The sequence below is a fragment of the Muscardinus avellanarius genome (assembly GCF_963383645.1).
Source record: "Muscardinus avellanarius genome assembly, chromosome: 16".
NCBI classification, from domain to species: Eukaryota; Metazoa; Chordata; class Mammalia; order Rodentia; family Gliridae; genus Muscardinus; species Muscardinus avellanarius.
This window is the reverse complement of record NC_137802.1, coordinates 20219451-20241513: the sequence shown is the minus strand read 5'-3', so window position 1 is coordinate 20241513 and position 22063 is coordinate 20219451. Positions and strand designations below refer to the sequence as shown.

The 22063-nt window shown below is 45.9% G+C and overlaps 1 pseudogene across 1 annotated transcript; it reads right to left on the bottom strand.

The window, feature by feature from the left end:
- Positions 1-16533: 16533 nt before the first annotated feature.
- Positions 16534-17816, bottom strand: LOC308274933 (UV excision repair protein RAD23 homolog B-like; annotated as a pseudogene). Its single transcript has one exon. The product of its transcript is annotated as a UV excision repair protein RAD23 homolog B-like (transcript).
- Between the last annotated feature and the right edge of the window lie 4247 nt (positions 17817-22063).

The following is a 22063-nucleotide window of genomic DNA, read 5'->3' as shown; positions in this document are numbered from 1 at the left end:
ATGCATTAGAGAAACTGTCGACCAGAAGCATTAACAACATAATGAATGGGGATGTCATTGGTCCAACTACATAAGACTGTCCTGTGGAAATGAGATGATTGGGGAAAGCATCCAGTTATTTCCAACTTCCTAAGACATCAAGGGCGTCATAGCGCAGAGATTTTTCTAAAGGGAGTAAATGCAGAAAGGTCCTCACTAGAAAACACCTCTCCATTACATAGTAGAGAAGTGGTACTGCACAGAACGGCTATGTTGTTAAACAGCGAGAAGCCATTTTGCCAGGAGGTAGAATTCTTGAGCCACCCCCAAGTCTACAGAGGTGATAATCCTCATAATTACTATGAATGTGGCAAGCTCTCTTTGTAAATCATGCTTCACTCTACCATGGATAATGACAGAGGAAAAGAAGGCCTATAGTAGGTTCCTGGAGCTGCCAAAAGAAGTTAACACACACAGTGACTTTATGCAGTAGAAATCCATTCTGTGAAAGTTCAGGAGGCCAGAGTCGGTGTGAAGGGTGAGAGGGCTCTCTGCTCAGCAGGCTCTGAGGGCAGATCACCCAGCGCTCTCCCAGGTCCTGCTGGTTCTCCTCATCCTGTGGCCCCTGGTGTATGACTGCCCCTGCAGTCTCCTGCCTCCTCACATGGCCTTCTCTGTGTCTCCATGTCCTCCCCCCTTCCCCTAGGGCACAGGCACTGTATTTGGGACCCACTCTGAATCAGTGTGAAATTAAATGATTACAACTGCAAAGAACCTGTTTGCAAATCACGTTATATACCCAGGGTCTGGGTGGACATGGATTTTTTTGAGGGGGCAGTCACATTCAACCCATTACAAACCCATGAATGTAGCAAATGTGGAAAACCCTGGAGATACATAGCTCATTTTACATTAGAAAATTAGAAGTTCATTGATTGCAACCAGTGTAGAGAATCCTTCCATGAAAGATTCCCTTATTAGATACTTGCGTATTCATAAAGAGTAGACTTTAATTGTGATTGGTGTTCAAAACTTTCCAAATAATTTATCCATAATCAATATGCAAAACCCCTCCCTAGTCAATATAAACCATAATGTAATGAGTGTATGATGGCCTTCGGATGCCTCATTAACCACCATGAATGCATTTTGAAGAGAAAGCCTTTGAGTTTCAATGTCACAAAGCCTTTACCTGTGTATCTGACTTCATTAATCACCAACTAGTTCAATATATACTGGTACTGGTAGAGACTCCTTCAAGAAAACCTTCAAATTTAATAGGTCCTGGATGCAAAGAAAACAAGAGTCTGAAGAGAGAGCCTACAGAATGGGAGACAATCTTTGCAGCTACTCGTCTCATAGAGGACTAGTAGCTCTAATAGACAAAGAACTCAAAACAATGGTAAACACACATACATGTCTTGAATGGACTCTTGTGCAGGGTGAGAGAGTGGGATTTATTTCCATTTTCCTGCATATGGTTAACCAGTTTTTCCAACACCACTTGTTGAACAGACTGTCTTTTTTTTTTCCAGTGTAGGTTTTGGCCCCTTTGTCAAATATCAATTGGCTATGAGTGTGTGGATTTGTTTCTGAGTCCTCTTTCTCCTGCATTGGTGTGATCCACCATGCCCAGCTTATTCTTTTATGTTGAAATGGGGTCTCACTAAATTTGGAGGGCTTGCTAAGTTTCTAAGGCTGGTCATGAACCTGTGATCCTCCTGTCTTGACCTCTCAAGTACTGGGATTACAAGCATGCACCACCTTGCCTGGCTTACCATCCTTTTGAAACCAATGCCCCAAGGTGAAAGAAAAATGAATTAAATACATTGAGTGTAGATATAATGAGCATCGTGTGTGTGTGTGTGTGTGTGTGTGTGTGTGTGTGTGTGTGTGTGTTACTGGGGATTAAATCCAGGGCATTCTGCCTCTGAGCTATACCCCCAGTTCGATTTTAACTTTTGTATTTAAACAGGATCTCAATAGGTGGATGAGTCTCACTATTTGCTGAAGCTGTGGTCCAACTATGATCCTCCTATTTCAGCCTTCCAAGTAGTGAAATTGCAGGTGTGAGCCACCATGACCGGCTTATGATGAGATCTTGAAAAGCCAAAACTTACATGTTATTTTGACAGTTACATTGAAAAAGCCATTGGAGCTCCATATTCCATTTAATTTCTAAACAAGTTAGTTTTCATATCCTATGGAAGAAAAGAAGCATCTAGAGTTTTTCTCATTCTTTTTATTAAAGGAGAAAAAGTCTTGGAGGTAAGACAGCCCCAGTGCCCATGCCTCACCCTGATTGGCCCATGTCTAGCCGTGACCTCACAAAGAGCCTCTGTGAGGCATCAGGCATGGGCTATATAAGGGCCTGGCAGTTGCTGGTCATTTGTCCGTTGATACAGGGAGCTAGTGTGTGGTGACCTGTAGGACTGTGACTTGGTGCTTGTGTGGATTTGGACTCGGCTTGACTTGGACTTCTGACTTTGGACTTCTGGAATTTGGATTTGGCGTTGGAACTATAGATTGTGGACATTTGGAAATTTGACTTTAACTTTGAATTTTGGCTCAGGAGTTTTGATTTCTGACTTCGGTTTTGTCTTTAATATGGCTGGTAAGAGAGAAGGGAAGGAGGCGAGTCCAGGCGTCTCCACTGACAATCCCTGGGAGGAGGACCTTAAGGGCCAGTATACCATCGTGAGGCAAATCGGCAAGGGCACCTATGGCGTCATTCACCTGGCCCGCCATGTCCTCACTGGGACGGAGGTGGCGATAAAAGTTATAGACAAATCAAGTCATCTGCTCCCCTTCATGCTGGAGGTCGAGATCATGAAGACGGTGGAACATCAACACGTGGTCCAGCTCTTTGAGATTGTGGAGACACCGAACACACTCTTTCTCATCATGGAGTTCGTGAGTGGGGGTCAGCTGCCCGGCGGCCTGAGGGAGGAGGAGGCCCTGAGGCTGTTCAGGCAGATCCTGTGGGCGGTGCGCTATTGCCATCAAAAAGGCATCGTCCACAGGGACCTGAAGCCAGGCAACATCCTGCTGGACCGGGAGGGGAACGTGAAGCTCATTGACTTTGGGGTGAGCTGTATAATCAAGTCTGGGCAGAAGCTGACAGCTTTTTGTGGCACTTTCCCCTTCTGCGCTCCTGAGATCTACGAGCAGCGCCCATACGGCCCCGAGGTGGACATCTGGAGCCTGGGGATCCTCCTGCACTTTATTTTAACAGAGACTCTCCCCTTCCACAGTAACAACTTGAAGGAGATGAAAGAGCGGGTCGTGCAGGGACAATACAAGGAGCCCACTCACCTTTCCCCTGGGGCTCAGGATATTATCAGGCAGCTGCTCACGGTAGACCCAGCCCAGAGGCCGACAGCTGATGAGATTCTAGGGCACCCATGGCTGGCCCAGGGCGAAGACATACCACCTCCTCCCAAGCCTCTCCCCAAGGACCCGGATGCCCTGATTTTAAGGGTCATGCGTTGCTTGGGTTATGACCCAGACCTCACCTGGATGTCTGTGTCAGACAGACGATTTGACCATCTCAGTGCCACCTACCTCATTGTAAAATGGAGGGTGAGCCAGGGTGCAGTCCAGGGGAGGCAGAAACAACATCAGGGCAGCACGCCACCTCCACCGCTAGCACACTCTTCTGCTCTCGCCCCAGTGCGGAGAGGTAGGGAGCCTGCCCATCCCACCAGCCCCTTGCTCTCATGGCATTCCCTGGAAACACAATTTGGGCAGAAGGGGGACAGAAGACACAGCCTCCCGGCCGTTCCCCTGGGCAGTATGGGAGGGAGTAGTGCCAGCTTGACAGAGAGTGCCAACAACATGCCCAACAAGACCATGCCCAGGGAGAGACTGTCCAGCAAGAACGAGCTCAGCACGCAGTGGAGAGGAAAGAGCCTGCCCATCAACAGCCCACTTAGTGTTCACCAGCTGAGGCCAACGGGGAGAAGACGCAAGCTGACTAGCATTGAGCGCTGGCAGAAGATGAGAGCAAAGCTCAGGTGGGCTCCCTCTCTGCCGACCATCGCAGAGGGAGAGGAGGACGCGAAAGTGCCTGAGGTGTGCACCCCCAAGCAGAGTGACCTGAGCCTGCCCGGCCCCTCTCTGCCGACCATCGCAGAGGGAGAGGAGGACGCGCCAGTGCCTGAGGTGTGCACCCCTGAGAAGAGTGACCAGAGCCTCCCTGGCCCCTCTCTGCTGACCATCGCAGAGGGAGAGGAGGACACAAAAGTGCCTGAGGTGTGCACCTCTGAGCAGAGTGACCAGAGCCTGCCCGGCCCCTCTCAGCTGACCATCGCAGAGGTAGAGGAGGATGTGCCAGTGCCTGAGGTGTGCACCCCTGAGCAGCGTGAAAAGAGCCTGTGCAACATCAGCGAGAAGACCCCTGCTCCCAGCATGGCACTCCCGCACGACCTTGAGGCTGCAGCCCCTGAAGTCACCCGGGGCTGGAGGCAGGCTGGCAAGAGATTTCTGGGCAGCATCATGAGAGCCTGCTGCTGCTGTCTGATGGCCAAGAAGATTTGCCCTGGATCCAGCCAAGAAGCACAGAGGTGCCCTAAAACATTCAGAGCTAAGGTGTCTCCAGCTAAAGCAGGCCAGTGAGCAAAATCAAGGGGTGCGTAAGACACAGCCTGCCAGCCCTGAGCATGAACGGCCCACCTGCCACTCCACTGTCCAGCATGGAGGAGAGTTCCAACAGCCTGCCCAGCAACACCATGCCCAGTGAGAGCCTGCCCAGCGAGAGCCTGCCCAGTGAGAGCCTGCCCCGCAAAATCTGCCCAGCGAGAGCCTGCCCAGCAGAGCCCACCTGCTGCTCCACATCAGAGACATAGGGATAAAGACAGCCCCGTCTCCCTTCTGCCGACCATTGCAGAGAAGTAAAGAACCTGCTGTTGATTTACCTGCACACCCGCAGCAGAGTGGACAGAGCCCGGCTGCTGTTCCTCTGTGCAGTGATTTACCTGAGCCCCCTGCAGCAGAGTGGACGGAGCCTGGCTGCTGTTCCTCTGTGCGGTGGTTTACCTGCAAACCCGCAGCAGAGTGGACAGAGCCCATCTGCTGTTCCTCTGTGTGGTGACTTACCTGTGCCCCCTGCAGCAGAGTGGACAGAGCCCTGTGCTGTTCCTTGTGTGGTGGTTTACCTGCATAACACGCAGTATAGCGGACAGAGCCCGGCTGCTGTTCCTCTGTGTGGTGGTTTACCTGAGCCCCCGCAGCATAGTGGACAGAGTCTGACTGCTGTTCCTCGGTGCACTGATTTACCTGAGCCCCCTGCAGCAGAGTGGACAGAATCCGGCTGCTCTTCCTCTGTGAGGTGGTTTACCTGCAAACCCTGCAGCAGAGTGGACAAAGCCCGGCTGCAGTTCCTCTGTGCAGTGGTTTGCGTGCATAACCCGCAGTAGAGTGGATAGAGCCTGGCTGCTGTTTCTCTCTGCGGTGGTTTACCTGAGCCCCCGCAGCAGAGTGGACAGAGCCTGGCTGAAGTTCCTCTGTACACTGATTTACCTGAGCCCCCTGCAGCAGAGTGGATAGAGCCTGGCTGCTGTTCCTAGTGCGGTGTTTTACCTGAGCCCCCTGCAGCAGAGTGGACAGAGTCCGGCTGCTGTTCCTCTGTGAGGTGGTTTACCTGCCAACCCTGCAGCAGAGTGGACAGAGCCCGGCTGCTGTACCTCTGTACGGTGTTTTACCTGAGCCCCTGCAGCAGAGTGGACAGAGCCCGGCTGCTGTTCCTCTGTGAGGTGGTACCTGCAAACCCCGCAGCAGAGTGGACAGAGCCCGGCTGCTGTTCCTCTGTGCGGTGTTTTACCTGAGCCCTTGAAGCAGTTTGGACAGAGCCTGGCTGCTGTTCCTCTGTGCAGTGGTTTACCTGAGCCCCTGCAGCAGAGTGGACAGAGCCCGGCTGCTGTTCCTCTGTGGCTGATTTACCTGTGTCCCCTGTAGCAGAGTGGACAGAGCCCGATGCTGTTCCTCTGTGCAGATCTAGTGAATGGACGCCCACTCCCATCATGGCACCCAGCACAGATGTGAGCTGCCCCCGGCCAACTTGTCCTCCCAGGAACTATTGGCAGAGGCCGACTCTGCCCCAACCTGGCAACCCCGTTGAGTCTGCAGCCACCACCCCTGACCACACATGTGGTGAGTGAGCTGCAGAATTGGGACCAGGATCCCAAGAGCCTCTGCAATTGCCTGATGGCCCCAAAGGTCCACCCTGGATGCACCCAAGAGCTGAAGAGACCGGCCAGCACAAGTGCCCTGGCCTACTTGGTAATAAGGTGTCTCCAGCGAAAGCAGGTGGACACTGCCAAGCAGGTAGGACATGGAGTCAGGGCAGAACAGGGCAGGGGCACAGGCGGCTTGCAATTCCCTGGGCAGTGTGAGGGGGAGTAGTGACAGCCCGCCTGCCCCTCCCCTGCCCAGCCTGGAGGAAGGGAGGGACTCTGGGAGCAAAGACACAGCCAGGCCCCTCCTGTCCACGGCCCCACCCAGAGGAGATGCAGAGAGCAGGCCTGCCATTCCTCCTCACACCTCAGAGGAGAGGAGACACAGCCTGCCTGCTGTTCCTCTGTGAGGCCCCAGTGAGAGTACCCCACTCCCAGCACCATGGCCTTGAGGCCCACCAAGCCAGCTTGTCCTCTCCGGAGCGACTGACAGAACAAGACGCCCACTGCATGCAGCAACCTTGTCGGGAACCTGTGGTCACCACCATGGACAACACTCAAGGCTGGAAACAGGTAACACAGAGAATTGTGACCCAGATCTCAAGGACATGTTGCTGTTGCCTGCTGGCCCCAAAGATTGGCCCTGGGTCCAGCCAAGTAGATCTAGCAAGAGGGGAGCAGAAATGCCCTGTAGTATAGACTTACGAGGTGTCTCCAGTGAAAGCAGGCCTCTGCGATGGACCCCCACAAGTAGGTGGCACACTACAGCATTTTCTTTGATTATTATTGTATTTGTCATTTTTCAATTGATAAATCATAAATATATGCATTTGTGTGGTTTAGTGTGATGGTTAGATTACTTTGTTTAATCAGTTCAATGGATGATACTCAGGCTGAAGAGAAATCAACTTTCACATGGGAATTAAAATTGATTCGTGATCAATCACAGTTCACAGATATATGTGTCTGACAGGAAAATCATTGTGTTCCCTCTTGGTATCTAAATCCAGAGAGAAAAGGGAGAGAATGACTATGAGGAGAGGGAGAAAGAGAGAAGGGAGGGAGAAAGAATGAATGGTGAATTATACCAGTGCCTGTGATGACCACAAGGTTTATTCCAGTTTTCTACTTTATTGTTTCTTTTTGGGTTTTTTTTTTGTTTGTTTTGGGGTTTTTATTGGAGGTTTTTTCTGGTTTTTTTTTTTTTTTTTGTGTGTGTGTGTGTGTGTGTGTGTGTGTAACTGGGAGTTGAACCCAGGGGAATTCTACCTCCAAGCTACACCCCAGTGGTATTTTTTATTCTTGATTTTGAAACAGAGTCTCACTAAGTTGTGGAAGGCCTCACTAAGTAGCTAAGACTAGCTGACTGAGAACCTTCGATCCTCCTGTCTCCGCTCCCAAGTACTGGGATTACAAGGGTGCACCACCAGGCCCAGCTATTGTATTTATAATTCCTATTTTCAACAGTGAGATCTGGATCCCATTATCCTTTCTATAACTACTTATTTGATCAGTGTCCCATGTCAGCTGCCATTCTTCTTTCAAGAATATCATTCTTTCTCTGTTTAGAGAAATGACTCTTGACACCCTAACCTGGGCCCCTGCCAGTGGAGTATCTCTACCATGGCCGGGTTTATCTTGACCCAGGATGTCCCCTTGCATTGAAGCCACCCTTATTCACAGTGAGCACCGCTGAGTGGCAGCGCTCCCCGGAGCTGCCTGAATCTGACTCCCAAGCCAGGCTGAGCTCCCACGTGGAAAGCCCTCCTCTCCACATGAGCCTGGACACTCACTCCAGCTGCCGTCTGTGCTAGGCCTGCTTCCCCCCTTGGAGCTCAGCCTCACCAGCTGTATATGCCCTCCTCACCCCTATGCTCTGAGCCTTGCTGCAGAAACGCACCCCTGCTTGCAGCCCCACCTAACCAGCCCTGTGGAGACTCCTTCCTCCTCCTTCTCGGACTCCAACACCCCTGCTAGGCTGCCCCTTCCTGGGGATAACATCTTGAGAATTTTCCAGGGGCGTTCAACCTCATAGCTACATATTTAGTACTCTCTAATCACACTGAGAATAATAACATAGTTTTTTCCTGTTTTTTCTGTTTTATCCTATGGAAAATAATAAGTGGTTCAAGTGCATAGAATGTTATGTAATTGCTGGGCATGGTAGGTACACTACGATTCACATCCTAGGAGATGGAACAGCACAGTGCAGGATTGCATCATGCTCCTCAGAATAGTGCACAACTTAAAATTTATGAATTAATTTGGCATGACAGCCCATGCCTGTAATCCCAGTACTTCAGAGACTGAGACAGGAGGATCACAGATTCAAGATGAGCACACAGTAACCTAGCAAGACCTTGTTTCAAAATACATTTAAAAAGGGCCTGAGAATGTAGCTCAGTGGTAGAACACCCCTAGTTTCTCTCCCACTGCCACCAAAAAGATAGAAAGAGAAGTGCATTACTAGGCTGTTTATCTAACTGCTGTTGATAATAATGAAGAATTGGAAACACAGTAAGTTGCTGGACAGTATTTAAAGAAAGAAAAGTAAGCCGGGCATGGTGTTGCAAGTTTGTAATCCCCCGGGATTGGGAGGCTGAGACAGGAGGATCCCACAGGTTCAAAGCCAGCCTCAGCTACTTAGTGAGGGTCTCAGCAACTCAGTGACACCAGGTTTCCAAATAAAATATAAAATAGGTCTGGGAGTATAGCCCACAGCTTGAAAGCCCCTGGGTTACACCCCTAGTACCACCAAAAAATAAATAAATAAAAATTTAAAAAGAAAGATAAGTAAGCAGGATGTGGTGGTGCACACCTGTATTCCCAGTATTTGGGAGGCTAAGACAGGAGGATTGTAGGTTTGAGGAACCCTCAGCAACTTAGTGAGACCATAATCCAAAATAAAGTAAAGAAGGAAGTAAGGAAGGAAATTAACTATTTAAAATTGTTAATTTTTCCGGGCATGTTGGTGCATGCTTATAATCCTAGCAATCAGGAGCTGAGACTAAAGAATCGCGTTTTGCACACGGCCTCAGTACTTAGTGAGGCCCTCCACAACTCAGTAAGACCCTGTTTCAAAATAAAGAATAAAAAATAGGGCTGTGGGTGTAGCTAGGAGGTAGAATGTCCTTGGGCTCCATCCCAGACCCACAAAAATAAATAAGTAAAAATAAAATTGTTCATTTGTTTTACATGTGCTACATGTAAATGTGCTTAGAAGGAGATTGAAGACTGTTCATCAATCTGTTGACAGGTATAATAGTTATATCCTGGACATTGGTGGGGAGATAGATTACGGAAAGTTGAACTTTTGTGTATTTTTTAATTTTTTTATCTTTCACAATGGACATAACAGGAGGAAAAAACAAATATTTCATTTTTAGGGTAAAGGAATATTTAAAGTAGAATTATAAGATGACACCCTAGCCAGGAGTGTTGGTGCAGGCCTATAATCCCAGTTCTTGGGATGCTGAGACAGGAGGATTGCAGGTTCAAAGCTTGTAACTTAGTAACTTGATAACTTAGATGAGACCCCATCCCAAAATAAAACTAAGAATGAACCAGGAAATTAACTCCATTGTGGAGCTCCCCTGGGTTCAATCACCAGCACCACAAACAAAACAACAGATGAAAATGACTCCTATTTTACAGCTAATTATACATATTTCATTTATGAAAGCCATTGCATTTGTGTGTGTGTGTGTGTTGCGCGTGTGTGTGTTTATGTGTTACTGCGGTTGGAACCGAGGAACGTCTTCCTCTAAACTTATTTCCTATGTTAGCATTCTGTGTTGAAACAGGGTCTCACTTGTGGAGGCTTGCCACAAGCCTGCAATCCTGCTGTCTCTGCCTGCCAAGTACTGGAATTACAAGCATGTGCCATTAATCCAGGCATGGGGGCTCATACATGTAATCTCAGTAGGTGACCAGCGTATTGCAGTTTTGTGGACAGCCGCAGCAACTTAGGCTCTCAGCAACTTAGACCCTATTTCCAAAAATAAAATAAAATAGGGCTGAGTATATAGCCTGGAGATAGAAGGCCCAAGTTCCAACTCTACTACCACACACAAAAAAAGTGCCAGCATGCCCGGCTTGCATATTTCTTTTTATTTATTTTTTATGCTACTGTTATGGAACACGGGTGTGCTCTACCACTGAGCTATGTCCCCAGCACTTTTCTTTCTTTCCTTTCTTTCTTTTGCCACCACTCCTGGCTCCCTTTTCATTTTATAAGTTGTTCAAGCTGTCCTCAGCCTTGTGATCCTCTTGCCTGTCTCTCCTGACATGCTGCAGTTACAGGTATGCACCACGGTGCCTGGTCCTGCTGCATAATAAACTAAGTCAGTTCTTTTTTTTTCTTTTTCCCAGTCCTGGGGATGGAACCCAGAGGCATTCTACCTCAAAGCTCCACCCCCAGCCCTATGTTTTATTATTTACTTTGAAACAAGGACTCACTGAGTTGCAAAGGGCCTCACACTAAGTAGCTGAGGCTGTCTGCAAACTACAATCCTCCTGTCTCAGCCTCCCAAATGCTGAGATTACAAGCATGTGCACCATGCCTGGCTAGGTCAGTTCTAAAGAATACACTACCAGCTGGACGTGGTAGCACAGACCTGTAGATCCCAGTATTTGTGAGGCTAAAACAGGTGGATCACAGGTGGAGGACAGCCTTTGCAAAGAGTTAGACTCTCAGCAACCTACAGAGACCCTGATTCATAATAAAAATAGGGCTGGGGGTATAGCTCAGAGGTAGAGTGCTTCTGGGTTTGATCTTCAGTGCCACAGGGAGGGAAAAAAAAAAAGAATACACACAATGAGGGATGGATGGAGTGTTTAGCTGGTGTAGTTGTTTGGACTTTGTACTGAAGAGATTTCTCCTCTTGGCAGGGCCCCACCGTCCCCCTGATGGACCTGGAGCACGTCCTCCCACTCATGTTCCAGGTTGTCATCTCCAACGCAGGCCATCTGAATGAAACCTACCACCTGACACTGGGACTTCTCGGCCAATTAATCGTCCGTCTTTTACCAGCAGAGGTTGACGCCGCTGTAATCAAGGTCCTCTCAGCCAAACACAACCTGTTTGCTGCAGGGGACAGTACCATTGTGCCAGATGGCTGGAAGACAACCCATCTGCTCTTCAGTCTGGGAGCAGTGTGCCTGGACAGGTAGCCTTGCTGCTCCCTCCCTGTCTCCCCCACTGTCCCACTTAGTGGGACCCTTAGGCCAAAGTCTGGCTGGCCGATGAGTTTAAGGTGGTATAGTACTGTAATCTGAGAATCTCCTATGAGAATAGGATGGTTTTTGGTGATGGATGCTATCAGTCCACATTAAAATGGCTGAGCAGCCTTGGCACTGCCTGATGATTCAACTGTCTGATGACAGATCTTCTAATGTGGTTTTCCCCTTATAGCCTTGGATTTGAAACTCTGTTTTTATTTATATTTTATTTTATTTTATTTTATTTTATTTTATTTTATTTTATTTTATTTTATTTTGCGGTACTGGTGATTGAACCCAGAGACATTCTACCTCCGAGCTACACCCTCAGCCCTATGTTTTATTTTTATTTTGAAACAGGGTCTCACTAAGTTGCAGAGGGCCTCACTAAGTAGCGGAGGCTGACCACAAACCTGAAATCTTTCTGTGTCAGCCTCCCAAATACGGGGATTACAAACATGCATCACCATGCCCAGCTTTGTTTTTATTATAAAAGAAACATAGCCATACTACCAGATTTGGAAAGCAGAAATGAAGATTTGTACCATATTTTATATTTGGTGCTGTTTACTGTATTTTCTTCTAAACCTTTCTTGTATGTTAGTGAGTATGTATGCATACACTCTGTGATCTTTTTTAATAGAAATTTTTGAAATCATAAAGACTGAGTATATAAATATCAGGTCTTGATTTTATTTTTTCACTCAGCTTTATATGAAAAACATTCTTGTAGTTTTAAAAATTAATGAGCTGCTGGGCTTTGTGGCGCATGCCTGTAATCTCAGCATTTGGGCGGCTGAGTCAGGAGGATCGTGGTTCGCAGACAGCCTCAGCTACTTAGGCCCTTTGCAACTCAGTGAGACTCTCTTTCAAAATAAACAATACAATTGGGCTGGGGTATAGTTCAGAAGTAGAATACCCCTGAGTTCATCATCAGTACTGAAAAAACAAGTAACGAACAAGCCAGGCATGATGGTGCCTGGCCAGCTTAATTAGACTTTAAATATAGAAATTAAAACAAAAAACTTAAACACTTGCCAGTTAATTTTTAAAATAATAATAAACCTAGCCAGATGTGGTAGCATAAAGAAATTAATGAGCAGGGTCTGCCTTGGAATTTCTGACTCTGATGAGTTGATTTCGGCCCCATGCTCTACTCCCTAATGGAACTCTTGCCTTGCAGCCGGGTGGGTTTGGACTGGGCGTACTCCATGGCAGAGATCTTGCGGTCACTTAACAGTGCACCACTGTGGCGACATGTCATTGCCACCTTCACGGACCACTGCATCAAGCAGCTGCCTTTCCAGCTGAAGCACACCAACATCTTCACGCTGCTGGTACTGGTCGGCTTCCCACAGGTACAGCACCCGACAGCCACATCTCTAATCTTCATGCACGTCAGATTCCTCATGGCATACAAATCCACATAGATTGGCATATTTTCAAAACAGTCAGACATGGCGGTACGTGCTTGTAACCCTAGTATGTGGGAGGCTGAGACAGGAGTACCACAGAGTTGAGGACAGCCTCAGCAACTTAGTGAGGCCCTGTTTCCAAATAAAAAATGAAATAGGGCTGGGAATATAACTCAGGAGTAGAATGCCCCTGGGTTCAGTCCCTGTACTAATAAATAAATAAATAAATAAATAAATAAATAAATAAATCTAAGATTTTGGGGTGGTTTGTTTAGCTTGTTTTCTTTTCTTATATTGTTTAAAATTGAACCTATGACCTTATGCATTCGGCTGACTTTTTTTAAGTTTAGCTATTTGATTCATTTGCCTAGCTGGTAATTGGCTCTAAATAATATGTGTTAACATTTATTAAATTACAAAGAACTTCAAAGAGCAGTTGTCTTTCACCTTGGCATTCACCTTGATCTCATTTTTAATCACTGTGTCTCTCAACTGATCGGGACAACGGGGCTGTAAAAACACGACATCATCCAGCAGTAGCATAAACCAGTTCTGTTCCAGGTCTGTTCCACAGGCTTTGGACGTGGAGACGAGCAGAAGCCTGTCCTTGTGTGCTGGTTGAAGTCAGGCACAAGCAAAAGGGCCCGGGCTTGCGCCTCGGCAGTCTTTCCTGTCCCGGGGTGCTACTGAACTGCCTTTCCTTTCATATTTTAGGTCCTGTGTGTGGGAACCCGCTGTGTTTATCTGGATAATGCCAATGAGCCCCATAACGGGATCATCTTGAAGCACTTTACTGAAAAGAACAGTGCTGTGATTGTCGATATCAAAACTCGGAAAAGAAAATCAGGTCCGTAGCATAATTATTTTTCAAAGAATGGGAGAAAATTGTTCATCTCTGCTTTCCATAAAATCAGTGGCGATGCCTTGGTTCTTTCTTGTGCTTGTGATTTTATTAAAAAAGCAAGGTAAAGCTGGACATGGTGACACATGCCTGTAATCCTAGTGCTTGGGCGGCTGAGACAGTGAATAGTAGGTTTAAGACCAGTGTACAGTAACTTAGTGAGATTCTCTTTCAAAATAAAAATAAGCCGGGCATTGGTGGTGCACCCTGTAATCCCAGTACTTGGTAGGCTGAGACGGGAAGGTCATGGGTTTGAGCACAGCTTCGGCAAGTAGTGAGACCCTCATCAACCTAGACTCTCATCTATCTCTTATCAAGTGTTTCAAAGTAAAGATGAATAGGTTTGGAGATGTAGCTTGGAGATAGAATGCCCTGAGTACAAGCCTTAGTACCACAAAATAAAAAATTAAAAATAAAGCAGGGATGTGATGACATATACCTGTAATCCCAGTACTTGGGAGGCTGAGACGTGTAGATCACAAGTTTAAGGACAGACTTAGTAAAGAGTGAGATCTTAGTAAGTAGTGAGACCCTGTTTAAAAAGTAACAGTAAAAGCCGGGCGTGGTGGCGCACGCTTGTAATCCCCACGCTTGGGAGGCTGAGACAGGAGGATCGCACGGGTTCGAAGCCAGCCTCAGCTACTTAGTGAGGCTCTCAGCAACTTAGTGAGACCCTGTTTCCAAATAAAATATAAAAGATGTCTGGAATATAGACTGGAGGTAGAAAGCCTCTGGGTTCCACCCCAGTACCACCAAAAAAATATAAATAAAATAACAGTAAAGCCAGGCATGATGGTGCACACCTTGTAATCCCCGTTCTTGGGAGGCAGAGACAGGAGGATCGCGCAGGTTTGAAGCCAGCCACGCTGGCTTAGGAGACCCTGTTTCCAAATAAAAAATTAAAAATAGGTCTGGGAGTGTAGCCCGGAGGTAGAAGGGCTTCCAGGAACCCCAGTACCACCAAATAAATAAATAAATAACAATAAAGCCAGGCATGATGGTGCACACCTTGTAATCCCAGTACTTGGGAGGCTGAGACAGGAGGGTCACAGTTTTGAAGTCAGCCTCAGCAACTTGGCGAGACCCTGTTTCCAAATTTAAAAAAATTAAAAATAGGGCTGGGGATATAGCCCAGGGGTAGAAGACCTCTGGGTTTCAACACAAGTACCACAAAATACATATATACATACATACATAAAAATAGAGCAGTGGTATACCTCAGAAGTAGAATGACCCTGGGTTCAATTCCCAGTACCACAAAATCATAATAATATATATAATATATGTATAATAATATAGTGATAGAACACTACTGGGTTCAATCCCCAGCATACCACACACACATACACACTTACACACACACACTCACACACTTACTTTACTCTTTTGATCTATAGATATGGTATATCTCTTCATATATTTAGGGAATACATTTAGGTTCATAAAATTTAGGAATTTTAATTTCTCTTAGCCTGGCATAGAGCTGACTACCTTCTCTAGGCCCTGAGTTGGTCCTGGCATCTTCTTTCTTTTGTTTCCTAGGCAGTCTAGTCAGAGATTGATTATTTTTCCCCCAGGACGAGTTTTAGTTTCTTTAACTTTTTTTCTCTTGTTTTCTGTTTGTTTTTGCCCTGATCGTTATTAGTTTCCCTATCGATGCTTGCTTTTGTGTTAATATGCTCTTTTTGCTTTTTCTGGGGTTTCTAAAGGTGGAAATGATCTGTTTTAGGACCTTTCTTCTTTGCCATAGTATCTTTTTCCCCCCTTTTGTAGTACTAGGGATCGAACCCAGCGGTGTTCTACCCCCGAGGTATACCCCCTTTTTTTGAGGTACGGGGGAATTCTATCTCTGAGCTCCACCCCCACACCTATTTTTAATTCTTTATTTTGAAACAGGGTCTCACTGAGTTGCAAAGGGCCTCAATAAGTAGCTGAGGCTGTCCTCAAACCATCCTCCTCCTGTCTCAGCCTCCCGAATGCTGGGATTACAAGCGTGTGCCACCATTCCCAGCTCTCCTGCCTTCTTTTAGATTGAGTTTTTATTTTTTTATTTTTTTTTTTTTGGTTGTTTCAAATCTTTTACTGCAATATAACCATGAAGTAAACAGTAATTAGACACCTACTAAATTTCCCCCAAAACAAACAAAAAAATGTAAACAGGAAAATAACTCTGCCTATACTTGCACAGCTTCTCAAATCATGTTAGAAGGGTCTCACATTCAATGATCAAGATATTTTAAAATAGCAGTAATTATTTTCAATTTAAGAAAAAGTTCCCTTTCTCCCTCCCCCACCCCAAGTATTTAACATGAAAGAATGGGCTTTCATACACATTAATTTTTTAATTGTGTGAAGCAGCAACAATAACCATCAATAATTTGGCATTTCTGTTTACAGTTGCTCCAAATTTTTTCAATTTCAGAAAGCATTATCCAGTGTTGCCATGAAACAGAGACTATAAGTTCTAGGTAGCAAAGATTCAGAAACCAATGTTCGGTCAAAGAAATATAAAGCAGGGCATTACACTAAATTTCTGGATCTAGTATACTAAAAAGAGTGAAACCTAGGGAAACCTACTGTTTTATAGAAGAAATAAAGACCTGCAAAAGCTGATTTTTTTTGGTTGTATATTTTACATGGTGTGGATTTGCGGCATCTGCTAATTGCAGCAGACATGCACTGTATTTATCCCTGCCCTATGTCCTAGATCCCTCCCTCCCCACCCCAACAATCTACTACCGTATACCAAGGACTGCGGATATGAGCCCAAGTCATCCCAGACAATCCAGTGAACAAAGTTAGTGTAATGCACTGGTGTGAAGTATGAGATACAAAAGAGTCCCTTTCAATCTTCATCAAAATTCTGCTGTAGAAGAAAATTGGCAGCCAAATTCTCATTCTTCTCACAAGCAAAATATGCTTGTATCACAAGTCCTTCAGGAAATCCTAATGCCTTTAACCTTTCTATAGCTTCTTTTTCCTGAGGTGTTACTTGAATGTAGTTCATATGCCCACTTCCAGCTTCTGCAATTCCTCCAGTGCCACCTCCACTTCCACCTCCACTTCCTCCTCCTCCACCTCCTCCTCCTCTACCTCCTCCTCCTCCTCCTCCTTGACTACCAGCTTCTTGAACTGGTTCATTTAACATCTGAATAAAATGCTCCTGGTGTTGGCTAATTTGCTGAAGTAATTGAGGATTTTCTCGACCTATTTGTTGTAGCAGTGCTGGAAGCAGTGAAGGATTCTGCTGAATAATTTGTCTCATCTGTTGAAACTGAGGCTGATTCCGTAAAAATTCAAGGGGATGTCCTCCAGAACTCGCTGTTGTAGTCGCTGCTGTTGTAGTCGCTGCAGCTGCCGCCACTGCTGAAGACTGAGGCGTCCCAGTACTAGCTGCCTGAGAAGGGTCAATCACAGCCTGACTTTATCTCCAGGAATTCCCATTAAAAGGTACTCCACTGCTCTGTCAGGATTGTTGAAACTGGCTCTCGGGGCTGCAATTACTTGCTCTCGTTCATAGCCCATTGACATGATCTCAGTTACCATGTTCTCATAAGACTGACCTGTCACAAGAGCACTTGTTGCATCTTCAAAAAGGTTTGACCGAGAAGAATCTCCTGATGTACTGTCAGTTGATGTTGGGCTGGTAGCCACTGGTGTCTCTACTGGCTTTTCTGCAGGTTTCTCTTGCTGAGCTGCACTAGCGGGCGCAGGCTCAGAGGATGCTGTGGTTGGTGCTGGAGTGGTGGACACAGGTGTGGAAGTGGGAGCCACAGCAGGGGTGGTGGCTGGGGCCTGAGCCACAGTTGTTGCTGTGGAGGAGCTAACTGTGGTGGTGGTGGTAGTGGCAGGATTTGATTGCTGAGTTGTAGCTGGTGCTGGTGTTGTCACTGCTTTGGGTTTTGTCACCATAACCACCACGAAGTTTTTCTCATCAATTTTATATTCTTTGAGAGCAGTATCATCATTAAGGATTTTGCCTGCATAAATTAATTTTTGACCTGCTACTGGAAAGGCATCTTTCCCCTTTTCAGATTCAATCTTCTCTTTCAATGCTTTCACCGTCTCCTCGGGGTCGATGTCGATCTTGAAGGTCTGCTGCTGGAGGGTCTTCAGGGTGACCTGCATGGTGCCCGAGTTTTTATTTTAATTTTGAATGATCCCATTTTATCTCCTTTGTTAATTTTTTGAGAGATTGTTCTTAGATTTATACTATACACCTTCAGCTCACATATTCTACCTTTTATTTTGTGTGTGTGTGGTGCTGGGGGTGGAACCCAGGGCCTTTTCTACCTCCAGGCTATACTCCCAGACCTACTTTATACGTGATTTGGAAACAGGGTGTCACTAAGTTGCTGAGAGCCTAACTCAATAGCTGAGGCTGCCTTCAAACCTGCGCGATCCTCCTGTCTCAGCCTCCCAAGCGCTGGGATTACAAGCGTGCGCCCCCACGCCCGGCTGTATTCTACCTTTAAATATCATACTACTTCACAAAAGCATAATTATACTTTTATTTCCATTCCCTGTCCTCATTTTTGTATTATTGTTATCACACATTTTATTCTACATGATATAAACTCACCATATATTATTTTGCTTTAAATCATCAGATAGTTTAAAAGACCTTAAAATGAAAAACAATATGTATTTAGCTATATATTTACTATTTCTGGTGGATTTATTCCTTTGAATAGATTCATTTTTTTTTTTTTGCCAGAAAAGCTTCATTTAGCAGTTGTGCATGTCTATTGATAACAACATCTCTCATTTTACCTAGAAAATGATTCTTTCAACTTCATCTTTGAAAGAGAATTCCCCTGGGTAAAACAAAACAAAACAAAACAAAATACTAGATAGTGTTTTCGTTGACCCCTTGAAAGACTGTGTCCATTGTCTTCCGGTCTGAGTAGGTTCTGGTATGCAGTCTGGCAGTCTGCTGTCATTCTTACCTTTGTGCTCTTCTGACTGCGTCCTTTTTCTGGCTTCTTTTAAGGTTTTTCTCTTCATCACTTGTTTTTAGCAATTTGATTGTTATATGTCTTGGCCTGATTTTATGTTTCTTCTACTTGGGGATTTATTGAACTCTTTGGGCATATAGTTGTTACTGAATCAGGGAAAATTCAAGCATTTCATCTTTAAATATCTTTTCTGCCCCCTCAGGATACTTCCATTCTCATTAGTGAGAAGATAAAACATTCCCAGCTTTGTATGAGCTCCAGAAATTGTTCTGCTTACTGCCCTTTGCTCGTTCTTTTTCCTTCCCTGGACGGTTTCCTCTCACGTACATGCAGATCAACATTCAGCCTAAGACCCAGTGATGAGCCCTCTTGGATCTCTAGAGATTTTTCCCCACCCATCTCTGTTTCTCTGCATCTTCCTTCTGGAAATAGTCTGCCCCTTAAATTCAAGCTGCTTTGATTTCCTTGAACTCTAATCTCCGCCTTCTTAATTCAGTGAAACTTTGGGACTCTGCTTGGATTTCTGTTTTATGCTCCGCAGCCTAAAAATTGTCTCCAAATTTTCAGGACATCAGGAGGGCACACCTAACTTCTAGGGATCATAGCCCTGATTCCCTGTTCTGCAGTGTCTGAAAACCATTTCTGCATATGTTTATTTGTTTGTTTCAGTGTAGGACAGAAAATCAGTCCCTGTAACTCCATGTTGTTTGGAAGTACAAGTCCTGTGTGTGCTCTTTTTTAAGAACTTCATTTGGAGATGACCTGCTTGTCAATTCACTAGGAATGTGAATTGTCCCTCTCAATTGCTCAGTGGGTAGGTGGCCCAGTACCATTTTGGTGCTCACCTTCAAGCTGCCCATAAATATAATAGGCAAGACTTAGTCCAAGAGATTGGGTTTCATAGTTCTGACTATAAGAAGGCACGTTACTGTGGAAGAAACCTCGCTGCAAGAAGCTCTGCTGACTGTGCCTGTCTCTCCCCTCTGACGTCACTGCAGTGAAGGACTACCAGCTAGTACAGAAAGGAGGAGGCCAAGAGTGTGGTGACTCTCAGGCCCAGCCGAGCCAGTACTCCCAACATTTTGCCTTCATTGCCAGTCACCTTTTACAAACCAGCGTGGACAGCCATTGTTCTGAGGCGGTGGAAGCAACTTGGATCCTGTCCCTGGCCCTCAAAGGTTTATACAAAACACTAAAGGTAATGCTGAGCCTCTTCCATTTGGTAACAGTTCTGGCTGTGATTTGACATCTGCAGGGAATTAACAAGGGGAAATCCCATCTTATTGTGATGAATGGTTAATCATGGTAATCTGGTTATTTTTTAAGTGGTTGTGAGGCCTTGTATAAGGATAACCATAAGGAGGAAATCAAATTTTCCCAATAGTTTGGTTCTCTGTATTTTTCAATGCTACTTCACAGATTCAGGTACTATGACTTCATGAGGACATGACCTGACAGGTGAGAAGACAGTGGACTAGAAGGTATTTCTCTGCTTTCTGAGCAGCAGCCCATGGCATCTTTAAGCAGTAGGTCTGGCTGGTGGGATGGGAGGAGGTAGACAAGGTAAAAAGCCCAGTGGTATTTGATACAGTGTGGTGAGCAGCTTTGACTGGTGAGGACTTCTTCCAGAGCCTGAAGGCGCTGGTAGAGAAGAGGCACCTTCAAGACTCATTGCAGTCCCTTGCAAGATCACCTTCTCACCAGGGCTGACCAGGAAAGGAGCAGCTCACTGGGGTTTGTAATCGCGTGGCTTTGAAGGGTATTCAGTGGCAGCGCTGTGGTGAGGTCATGGAGGGGACTCAAGCACCACAGGAAACTGGACCCGGTGGCATTTTAGGTCTCAGCCAGTCCTGAGAGTTTGTGGCTGTCGGGCTGAGATCACCCATCTGCTCTTTGTTTTGTTCATGGCATGTATCACCAGGTGGGCTTTGTTTCATCACTGACATTGTAGCAGGAAAGGGGAAATGGACTCCTGATGGCCAAGATCTTTGAACCCTTCCTTCAGTGAATATTTGTCAAGTGCCAGCAGTCAAATGGAACTATGTAGTAGTGAACTAGAAAGAAGGTCCCCACGCTCACGGAGCTTCCACTCAACTAGCCACCGAGACTGCCCTGAGTCAGAAGGAGCTTTTCTGAAGACTGAAGAGGTGACATGTGAGGTGATAGATAAGGAGTCCACCTTGGAACACTGGGCAGAAAGAGTAGCAAGCTCCAGGCCTTAACATGAACCAGGAATGATTGTCACAGATTAGACACAAAACCTCTGAGGCTTTGAGATAAGGCAGCAGTGGGGATAAAGACAGAGAAGTAGACAAGTATGGTTGGATCTTGTCAGCTATGATGATGGCTTGTGTTTTAGCCTCAGTAGCACTAGGGAGCTTTTGGAAAGTAGAAAGCAAGGACGTGACATAAAGTTTTCAGAAATGTTTGTTAAACTGGATGTGGTGGCGCATGCTTGTAATCCCAGTACTTGGGAGGCTGAGACAGGACTGCAGGTTCAAAACCAGATACAGCTACTTAGGCCCTCTGCAACTAACTGAGACCCTGTTTCAAAATAAAGAATTAAGCCTGGCGTGGTGGCGCATGCTTGTAATCCCCGCACTTAGGAGGCAGAGACAGGAGGATCGTGCAGGTTTGAAGCCCGCTTCACTTGCTTAAGAGACCCTGTTTCCCAATAAAATATAAAATACGTCTGGGAGTGTAGCCCAGAGGTAGAAGGGTTCCATCCCCAGTACCACCAAATAAATAAATAAATAAATAAATAAATAAATAAATAAATAAAATAAAGAATTAAAAAAATAAGGCTGGAGGTATAGCTTGGAGGTAGAATGCCCCTAGGTTCAGTCCCCAATACTGTGGGGGAAAAAATTGTTAAAATTTTAGTACTTAGATGGCTGAGACAAGAGGATTGCAGGTTCAAAGCTAGCAAATGGTAACTTAGACCCTGTTTCAAAATAAAAAACAAGATAGGCCTGAGTAGCTCAGAGGGAAGATTCCTTCTGGGTTCAATCTCCAGTAACCCACGCCCTGCATATACAAACACAAATGTTTGTCAAACTAATGAGTTAAAGAGTGAATGAGCGGGTCTGGATGCAGCTCAGTGGCAAAGCACCTGCTTTGCAGGTGTGGTGCTCTGGGATCCATCCCAAGTTCAAAAATGACAAAACAAACAAAACAAAACAAAAAAAAAAAACCCTTTAAAGAGTGACTGAGCAAGCAGTGGGCTATGGTTAAGACTCAGAGTTGCATTTTTCCTACCAACTCTGGAATTTTCACTGGGAGGTGAGTTTGGGCCACCATTTGAGACTGGGCTTGAGAAAGGCTCGCTTCTCTCCAATGGCCTGTACATTCTTCACTCTGAGGCAGCTACAAATCACTCTTCTTCTGCTTGGCAGGCTCATGGTTTCGAAGAGACCC